This window comes from Phyllobates terribilis, unplaced genomic scaffold (assembly GCF_046119375.1).
Source record: "Phyllobates terribilis strain yellow unplaced genomic scaffold, ASM4611937v1 Scaffold_110__1_contigs__length_5578470, whole genome shotgun sequence".
NCBI classification, from domain to species: Eukaryota; Metazoa; Chordata; class Amphibia; order Anura; family Dendrobatidae; genus Phyllobates; species Phyllobates terribilis.
Window position 1 is genome coordinate 3,643,888 of NW_027362870.1, and position 10,931 is coordinate 3,654,818.

Genomic DNA, 10,931 nt, shown 5'->3' on the forward strand with positions numbered 1-10,931 from the left:
ATGTTATTAATCCCAGACAATCCATTAATGGAGTTTCCAGTAGTATAATAATGATGATTTATCCTGGGGATGGGTTATCAATATCAGATCGGTGGGCTCCGACACGCGGCACCGGCTCTACCCATCAGCTGATTGCAGCGCTCAGATGTAAATAGTGTGAAGATTGAACATCACCGCTCCATTCACTGTACTGCGGGTCCTGCAGATCAGCTAATATTCATGTAATAGGAGCTGATCTGCAGCACCAGGGAGCGGCCACTACACAGTGACCAGAGCTGTGATGTTCAGCTCCTCAACAATGTTTACATCTGACCTCGGCCGAAGCTGCAAACAGCTGATTAGTGGAGGAGCCACGTGCCGGACCCCCACAAATCTGATATTAATGAGATAACCAGGGGATAGGCCATCAATATGTTTGTCCTGGAAATTCCCTTTAAGGCCCACCTGCACATACTATGTATATATATATATATATATATATATATATATATATATATGGCAAAGAGTGGGAAGGGGTTAATCAAAGGCTCATAAAACGGACAAACAACACAAATATTGGTTTCTATCTTTTACACATTTGGGGTAGCCCTTAAGAGGGCCGGAGAGAGAGAGAGAGAGAAAGAGAGAGAGAGAGAGAAGAGAGAGAGAAGAGAGAGAGAAGAGAGAGAGAGAGAGAAGAGAGAGAGAAGAGAGAGAGAGAGAAGAGAAGAGAGAGAGAGAAGAGAGAGAGAAGAGAGAGAGAAGAGAGAGAGAGAAGAGAGAGAGAAGAGAGAGAGAAGAGAGAGAGAGAAGAGAGACAGAGAGAGAGAAGAGAGAGAGAAGAGAGAAGAGAGAGAGAAGAGAGAGAGAAGAGAGAGGGAGAAGAGAGAGAGAGAAGAGAGAGAGAGAGAAGAGAGAGAGAGAAGAGAGAGAGAAGAGAGAGAGAAGAGAGAGAGAGAGAGAGAGAGAGAAGAGAGAGAGAGAGAAGAGAGAGAGAAGAGAGAGAAGTGAGAGAGAAGAGAGAGAGAGAGAGAGAGAGAGAAGAGAGAGAGAGAAGAGAGAGAGAAGAGAGAGAGAAGAGAGAGAGAGAGAGAGACCAAGAGAGAGGAAAAAAAAGAGAGACCCAACCAGTGCAAGGCTAAGCCGGGCAGGCGGCAGCGGCTATTTATACCCACTGCTGATCTCTGATTGGTGGAAGATCTGGGTGTGGCTGCTCTCTGATTGGTGGAAAATCTGGGTGTGGCTGCTCTGTGATTGGTCAGCATTATGACCTCACAGTGGCGATGACTCATACCTCCTGGGTGGTTCTTCTGGGCGGTTCTGTTTTCTGACTGGTGGAAATTCTAATCAGCATTATGACCTCACAGTGGCCGTGACTCATGTTTCATGGACTGTTCTATCTGGGTGACCTGATACATGCTGATCTCTGATTGGTGGAAATTCAAGTCATCTTCATGACATCACAATCAGCATGTTATTACTGCTGAGATGTTCAGTTTTTTCCTAAATTTCCTACGTTTTGTCCTAATTTATTAGCACATATATACCACTCATTCCTACAATCAAAGGATCAGGAAACCCCTCTGAAATCAATATCCTACAATTTACCCCAACAGCAAAAAAACAACTATAAACAAAATACCAAAAGGTATATCAGATTATTAATGAGCAAATAAAAGACACAATCACATAAAAAGAATCTTTAGAAAGGTGTAGAAAAAATGCTGTAAAGTAAGAACGCTTCAAAAATAGAAATGTTAATGATCTATTTAATCAATTAACAAAATACAAGTGAATGAACAAACAAAAAATCTAGATCCAATCAATATTTAGTGTGACCAACTTTTCACTTTAAAACAGCGTCAATTCTTCTAGGTACACCTGCGCAAAGTCAGGGATTTTGTAATAATACAGTCAGGTGTCTGGTCATACACCATGGCAAGACTGAGCAAGAATACACAAGGAAGTTATACTACATCAGCAAGGTCTCTAAGGCACAAATTTCAAAGCAGATTGAGGGTTCAAGATGTGTCATTCAAGCACTTGTGAAGATGCACAAGAAAATGTGCAACGTCGAGGTCAGTAGATGCAGTGGTCGGCCAAGGAAACTTAGTGCAGCAGATGTATGACACATTATGGTTACTTTCCTTCAAAAGCAGAAGATGTCCAGCAGTGCCATCAGCTCAGAACTGGCAGCAACCAGTGGGACTCAGCTTCACTCATCTACTGTTCAGAGAAGACTGGCCAGAAGTGGTCTTCATAGCAAAATTGTGGTGAAAAAGCCATATCTTCCACATCAAAACAAGGCCAAGTGACTCAACTATGCATTAAAACAGAGGAACCAGGGTGTAGAAAATTGGCAGGATGTGCTCTGGACGGTTGAGTCAAAATATGAAAAATGTTATTACAGAAGAGATTTTGTTCACTGAAGGGCTGGAGAGCAGTACAATAATGAGCGTCTGTGGGCAATAGTGATGCATAAGCACGGTGGAGGGTCCAGTAAGTTTGGGGCTGCATTTCAGCAAATGGAGGTGGAAATTGGGTCAGAATTATTGGTTCCCTCAATGCTGAGATATAGAGGCAGATACTTATCCATCCTGCAATATCATCAGGGAGGTGTCCGATTGGATCCAAATGTTTTCTTCAGCAGAACAACAACTCCAAACATACAGCCAATGTCATTAAGAATTATCTTCAATGTAAAGAACAAGGAGTCCTGGAAATGATCTGGTCCCACCTAGTGGAGTAACTAGAGTCTGATAGGCCCCCACCGGCATGTTGGTCAGATGTATGGGCCCTTGTAGCGTTCTGGATCCTATAAAGAAATATGTGTTCTCTCCCTATGTAGTAATGTCCCCCATCCTGGCTCCTTCTTGTAATAATCTCCCACATGCTGGGCCTTATGCTATGACATTTTCCCCCACCTGTGCCCCTGTCTGGTAATGTCCCCATTCTGGCATCATTTACTTCATTCTGGTTTAATGTCCCCATCCTGGTATAGTGTCCCCATTCTGATATAATGTCCCCATTTTGGTATAATGTCTCTAACCTGGTATAATATCCCCCATGCTGGTGTAATGCTCCCAATTCTGCTATAATGTCCCCAAAGCTGGTATAATGCCCCACATCCTTGTATGGTATCTCCAGTTCTGGCATAATGTCCCCCATGCTGCTATAATATCCCCCATACTGGTATAATATCATCATTGTGATGTAATGTCCCCATTCTGATATAGTGTCACCCATCCAGGTATGGTGTACCCCATTCTGGTATAGTGTCCCTTATTCTGGTATAATGTCCCCAATTCTGGTATAATGTCCCCAATTCTGATATAATGTCCTCATTCTGATATAATGTCCCCATCCTGGTATAATGACCCCCATCCTGGTATAATGACCCCCCATCCTGGTTTAATGACCATCATACTGGTTTAATGCCCCCCATCCTGGTACAATGCACTCCATTCTGTTACAGTGTCTCACATTCTGGCATAATGACCTAATTCTGGTATAATGTACCCATTCTGGCATAATGTCCCCCATCCTGGTATGGTATCTACTGAGATGCCATCCTGGGGATGGGTTATCAATATCAGATAGGTGGGCTCCCACACGTGGCACTGGCTCTACCCATCAGTTGTTTGCAACGCTCAGATGTAAATAGTTTGAAGATCTGAACATCACTGCTCCATTCACTGTACTGTGGGTCCTGCAAGTCAGCTAATATTCATGTAATAGGAGCTGATCTGCAGCACCAGGTAGCAGCCACTACACAGTGACCAGAGCTGTGATGTTCAGCTCCTCAACAATGTTTACATCTGACCTCTGCCGGAGTTTCAAACAACTGAGTAGTGGAGGTGCCACGTGCCGGACCCCCACAAATCTGATATTAACTCCTTACTGATGTCAGGCGTAATAATATGTACCTGCGACCTGGGCCTATTGGACCAGGTGCGTATTATTATGCCTTGGCGATCGCACCCATACAGAGGCTGTGCTGGCGCGATCGCTGCCGGGTGTCAGCTGATTCTCACAGCCAACACCCGATGCTTTGTGCCAGGAGTGGGGCCGCACCGCTCCCTCGAAATGTTGGGAACTAAGTCGATCGCAGCATTCCGGGAGCAGGGGGGAGGTAAGCGCGACTCTCTTACCTTGAATCAAAAACTGCACTGTGAGCACGGGGTCCCGATCGTTGCTATGATGACCCGATGTCGTCATGACAACATCCGGGTCACCAGAAAGTTACTTTGATCATGCGCAGTGCACAATCAAAATAACTTGTGCGTGTGCAGCGCTGACAGGCTGCATGCATAGAGATGCTGCTGCTGCATCTCTATGCTGTACAAGCGATCGGCCTGCAAAAAATGAAAGTCCCATAGTGGGACAAAGTGTAAAAGTAAAAAAAAGTGTAACAAAGTGAAATATATATATATATATATATATATATATATATATATACACATAATCAAAATATTTGGGTATATATATATATTGTATATGTGTGTGTATATATATGTATACTGTATATGTGTGTATATATACAGTACAGACCAAAAGTTTGGAAACACCTTCTCATTTAAAGATTTTTCTGTATTTTCATTACTTTGAAAATTGTACATTCACACTGAAGGCATCAAAACTATGAATCAGCTGTGACGCCTCTTACTCGAAAAAGCCCTTTTCTTTACCCTGGGAGATGGGGGACTCGGAGTCAGGTCCTGTGATGGAGAGATGGGGTGTAGCCGTGGCCCGGACCCGACCCGTGCTCAGGGCCGTCACAGTAAAAAAAGAGATGGTGTATGCTTGTCCGGGTTGAGTGGCTGATTAACGACTACGCCACCGGTGGTACCTGGTGAAGGGCCACCAGCGCCGCTTCAGTCCGCTGAGGCATGGTGTTATGGCGGTCAAAGTTATTACTACTCCCCACAGGCGGAGCGTGGCCTCAGGGCAGAGGGACAGGATGGAGGGGGTAGTAGTGAAGGAATGCGGGCTCCGCGTCTCGTGGTGTGGCGCAGAATGAACAGTCCGGAGGCCGTAGGGGTGAACTTCCAAGGCTTTACTCACATAGATGGCATGAGGAAGGTGACTCCCTGCTCCCCGCGGAGTCCTTCGGTCACCAGAGACGGGGGTCCGACAACCTCCGAGTAAGTCCAGCATTCAGTCGGGACACTACACCAGAGTGTTCCTGAACTACGGGCCTAATCCTTTCCTGTCAGTGTGTGTGCAAATAGGCCGGGTCTCCCTCTGAGCTCCTCTCAGAACAAGGGCTCGGGTGGCAGCTCCGCTCCGTCCGGTACCCGGTGGGATCCTCAGGGCCTACCGGGCTTCCCCGACCAGGACATGGAGTAGCAAGGTCGGGTGTCGGGGGTAGGTACCCCTCTTGCAGCCGGACTCCCTCTGAATATATCAGGTTGGCGAGGACAGGTGGCGTACACCGCTCCGTCTGCATCCTGCCTGGGATCCATTTGCTGTGGAGTCACACTCTTAAGCTCCAGGCCTTCTTGGTCATGGTCATTGGCCGGGTTGAGACATTCCCCGTCTGCAACTTGCCTCTCGTCCCAAGACCAGGGTACGAGGGCCGTGTCTCCGACCTCTGCAGGCCCACACAGGGTCCACTATCAGAGTGGGAGAGCACAGTAACACACAGTATTTAACAGCACAAAGACCAAAACCAAAGATGGCTTTTTATTAAATATGAAATTTAAAGTGTAACTAACTTGTAGGTCCTCCACCCACACCCAGTAACTGGTTCCCCTCACTCTTGGTTCCCCAGTCTCCCTGTAACATACTAGCCCCCTCTGGTGGAGAAGTGTGGTGTTGGATGCAAAGATTGGGTCACGACTATCACACTGTTCTTACCTCAGAGGAGGAACACTACACTCCATTAAAGAAGTGCAGCATCCCTGTGGCGGTCGAACCCTCAGGGGCGCCACACAACACATGTGGAATTATATACTTAACAAAAAAGTGTGAAACAACTGAAAATATGTCTTATATTCTAGGTTCTTCAAAGTAACCACCTTTTGCTTTGATGACTGCTTTGCACACTCTTGGCATTCTCTTGATGAGCTTCAAGAGGTAGTCACCGGAAATGGTTTTCACTTCACAGGTGTGCCCTGTCAGGTTTAATAAGTGGGATTTCTTGCCTTATAAATGGGGTTGGGACCATCAGTTGTGTTGTGCAGAAGTCAGGTGGCTACACAGCTGATAATCCTACTGAATAGACTGTTAGCTGCTTTTTTCTTGCCATAGTACAAATTCTAAGCAAAGAAAAACGAGTGACCATCATTACTTTAAGAAACGAAGGTCAGTCAGTCTGAAAAATTGGGCAAACTTTGAAAGTGTCCCCAAGTGCAGTTGCAAAAACCATCAAGCGCTACAAAGAAACTGTCTCACATGAGGACCCCCCAGGAAAGGAAGACCAAGAGTCACTACTGCTTCTGAGGATAAGTTTATCCGAGTCACCAGCCTCAGAAATCACAGGTTAACTGCAGCTCAGATTAGAGACCAGGTCAATGCCACACAGAGTTCTAGCAGCAGACACATCTCTTCAACAACTGTTAAGAGGAGACTTTGTGCAGCAGGCCTTCATGGTAAAATAGCTGCTAGGAAACCACTGCTAAGGACAGGCAACAAGCAGAAGAGACTTGTTTGGGCTAAAGAACACAAGGAATGGACATTAGACTAGTGGAAATCTGTGCTTTGGTCTGAGGAGTCCAAATTTGAGATCTTTGGTTCAAACCATCGTGTCTTTGTGCAACGCAGAAAAGGTGAACGGATGGACTCTACATGCCTGGTTCCCACCGTGAAGCATGGAGGAGGAGGTGTGATGGTGTGGGGGAGCTTTGCTGGTGACACTGTTGGGGATTTATTCAAAATTGAAGGCATACTGAACCAGCATGGCTACCACAGCATCTTGCAACGGCATGGTATTCCATCCGGTTTGCGTTTAGTTGGTATCACGGTCTCCACACTTTCCTTGTCTGCTAGGTTACTATTGTGTGGAGGCTGTCAGTCTGTTTTGGGTTTGCTGGGTTGTTTCTGCAATCATCTGTGTTCACTTCCCTTGATTAGTCTTCTACTTAAGCATGCTAGCTCCTTCACCCAGTGTCAATTGTACATTTGGTATTACCTGTGTAGGACTGATCTTTCTGTGCTCTGTGCCTGACCCCGCCTGACTATTTTCCCTTACCTGGATTTTGACCATTTGCTTGTTATCTGACTACTCTTTTGTCTGCTCCCTTTGTACTGCGCCATCTTCCTGGACTTGACTTTGGATTGTTTGACCTCCCTATTTTTATCTAGTAAGTAGCTCTAATATTATATTTCTTTCAGTAATATTAGTCTTTTCTCTCCTCTTCTGAGACTGTTATTTCTGTAGTGACTCGCGTCACAGTTGGACCATCATTTATTTTTCAACAACACAATGACCCCAAACACACCTCCAGGCTGTGTAAGGGCTATTTGACCAAGAAGGAGAGTGATGGGGTGCTACGCCAGATGACCTGGCCTCCACAGTCACCAGAACTGAACCCAATCGAGATGGTTTGGGGTGAGCTGGACCACAGAGTGAAGGCAAAAGGGCCAACAAGTGCTAAGCATCTCTGGGAACTCCTTCAAGATTGTTGGAAGACTATTTCCAGTGACTACCTCTTGAAGCTTATCAAGAGAATGCCAAGAGTGTGCAAAGCAGTCATTAAAGCAAAAGGGGGCTACTTTGAAGAACCTAGAATATAAGACATATTTTCAGTTGTTTCACACTTTTTTGTTAAGTATATAATTCCACATGTGTTAATTCATAGTTTTGATGCCTTCAGTGTGAATGTACAATTTTCATAGTCATGAAAATACAGAAAAATCTTTAAATGAGAAGGTGTGTCCAAACTTTTGGTCTGTACTGTATATGTATACTGTATGTGTGTGTGTGTGTATATATATATATATATATATATATATATATAATATATGCTCTGTCCTCAGTGGCTAGCGGTACACTGCAGGGCGCGGACCTGCGCCCCGCAGTGTGCTGCCAGGACCTGCGGTGAAGTCAGCGTTCACCTGATGGTCACGTGACCATCAGGTGATCAGTGCCGTCAGCGATCACCTGATGGTTACACGACCATCAGGTGATCAGTGAAGTCAGCGGTCAGCTGATGGTCGCGTGATCATCAGCTGATCAGTGCTGGCAACAATCAGCTGATGACCACGTGACCATTAGCTGATTGCTGACGCCGGTAATCAGCTGATCAGTCTCATGTCCGATCAGCTGATGTTCAACCTGAGAACATTTGGAAGAATGTTCCCATGGTGGTAAACTCACAGGGGCTCATCAGCTGATCTTCAGCTGATGAACCACAGTGACCCCCTGAAGCACTGTATTCTGACTAGGGGTGATTTTACACCCCTGTCAGTATACATTAAAATACTTTATTCTGGCCGTGTTTTTATTGAAAAAGCGCCGTTCACTTTACTACACGGTTAGTATTGGGGATCTTATGCGCCATTTCTGGGACTGCTGAGGGGTGATATTAATAGCCGCGAAGAGGGCTAGTATTCATGACCCCTTCCCTGGCTATTAATATCAGCCCACAGCTGTCTAGTTTAGTCTTTGCTGGTTAGGTTTTATAGGGGGACCCCATGTCAATTTTTTTCTGGGCTGCTCCTGTAATCTAGTCAGTTAAGGCTAAACAAACAGCTGTGGTTTGATATTAATAGCCAGGGAACATTGTTGGCTAATGGAGCCTTCTGCGGCTACTAATATCAGCCCCCACAGGTGGAGGTCCTGGGGAGAGGTCTTACATTTTCTCCAACTAATGCTTTCAACTTCTTCACAGGGATAAAAGATCTACACCTATTTTCTCGCAAATTGGTATTGAAGAAGTTGCATCACAAGAGCCCGGAGGTTATGGATGCAGCAGTGACTGAGAGAGAAGCATTGAGATGTTTGGAAGAACTGGCAGAGGAACACTGCAATCCTTCACGAGGTGGGTTCCCTCAATCTATTATGCCGAAATCTACAAGGTTCCCCCCTTATCTCTATGCCCTGCAGTAGAGATTTTCACCAAACTTGTCACTGAAGATTTCCTTAGATTACCAACAAAACGGAAATTTGATAATCTCACATATAACCATCGCCGAGCTTTACAACAGCTTCAGGAACTCAGTGACGTGGTTATCAAGGGTGTAGATAAGGGGGGCAACATTGTTATTTGGCCTATCAACAAGTATGAGCGGGAGGCTTTCCGCCAATTGAGAGACCCCAATACCTATGTTAGGTTGCCCTCTTGTCTTTTGACCCACTTCACTGCTAGGCTGCAGGACATCCTAACCCAGGCTCTGGAGTGCTCAATAATCTCCAAAAAGGTTTATGAGGGCTTGACAGTGGCCTTCCCCAGGATCCCCACCTTTTACCTTCTACCCAAAATCCACAAAGATCCCGTCGACCCTCCAGGGTGTCCGATTGTGTCTGGTATTGGGGGACTATGTGAACCCATATGTAGATTTATTGATCACTATTTAAAACCCTTAGTGACCAATTTACCATCATACATCAAAGACACAACGGACGCCCTTACTAGGGTCGACGGTATCACGGTGGATGAGGGGACTCTCTTGGTCACTGCCGACGTTGAAAGCCTGTATACCAGCATTAACCACACTGATGGTTTGAACGTGGTGCGTCTCTTTCTCGGAGCCTCCGACCTGGATAGTCCCTTGTGTGAACTCATCCTTGAGCTGATGGAATTTGCCCTGACTCATAACTTTTTTGTTTTCAAAGATCAATTTTATCTCCAGAAGCGTGGCACAGCCATGGGGGCGGCCTGTGCCCCCTCATATGCCAACCTCTTCCTAGGGCTGTGGTAAAGGGAAATCTTTGATGGGGATACCATCCCTGCTGCCCACCATGTGCTGTGCTGGCTGAGATATATTGATGACATTTTATTTTTGTGGCGGGGCTCTATACAGCAGCTCGGAGAGTTCATGGACTGTCTTAACATGAATCAATATAACATCAAGCTGACCTATATACATGACACTAAGAGGGTGGACTTTCTGGACATATCCCTGTGTGTCGACATCCATGGGGGCCTGCAGACGGACGTGTTCAGAAAGCCCACCTCGGTCAATGCTTTGATTCATGCGGGATCTGCCCACAGTCCAGCCACAATTGGAGCTGTCCCGGTCGGACAGTTCCTGAGGATGAGGCGCATCTGCTCTACTGAACAGAGCTTTCAGCGTCAGGCACAGGACCTTAAATAGCGCTTCCTGCAACGTGGTTATAGTCGGAGATGTATTAGGAGGGGGTATGATAGAGCATGTAAGACTCCTCGTACTGTCCTCCTGCATCCGAAAATACGATCTTCGGATAGGGAAGAAACCATACGTTTCATCTCCACCTATAACCACGAATGGGATAGCATGAGAGCCATCCTTCAAAAACATTGGAGTATCTTGATGGTGGAGCCCTCCCTGAGGGGACACCCGGGGTCTCTTCCATCAATGACACCAATGAGATGTCGGAATCTTGGCGACATATTGACCAAGAGTCACTACGTTGCACCGGTAACGCGACCCTTTGGCTCTGGGGGCCCTATTAAAGGCAATTATAAATGTGGACACTGTGTGGCCTGTCCAAATGTTTTGCGGTACACCAGCTTTTGTTCAGCTGATGGCCACAGAACATTCGATATCAGACACCATATTTCCTGCGGTACATCCAACATCATTACTATGCCACGTGTAGCTGCCCCATGATCTATGTTGGTTTAACCACAAGGGAACTACGGGTTCGCACACGTGAGCATATTTGTGACATTGCAGCAGCTACCTCGGCGAGCGATCTAGCTCAGCTAAAAACAATACCACGGCACTTTAAATTGAAACATAACTGTAATCCCCGCTCTTTCATGGTGCGTGGTATTGATGCAATACACATGGGGATACGGGGTGGT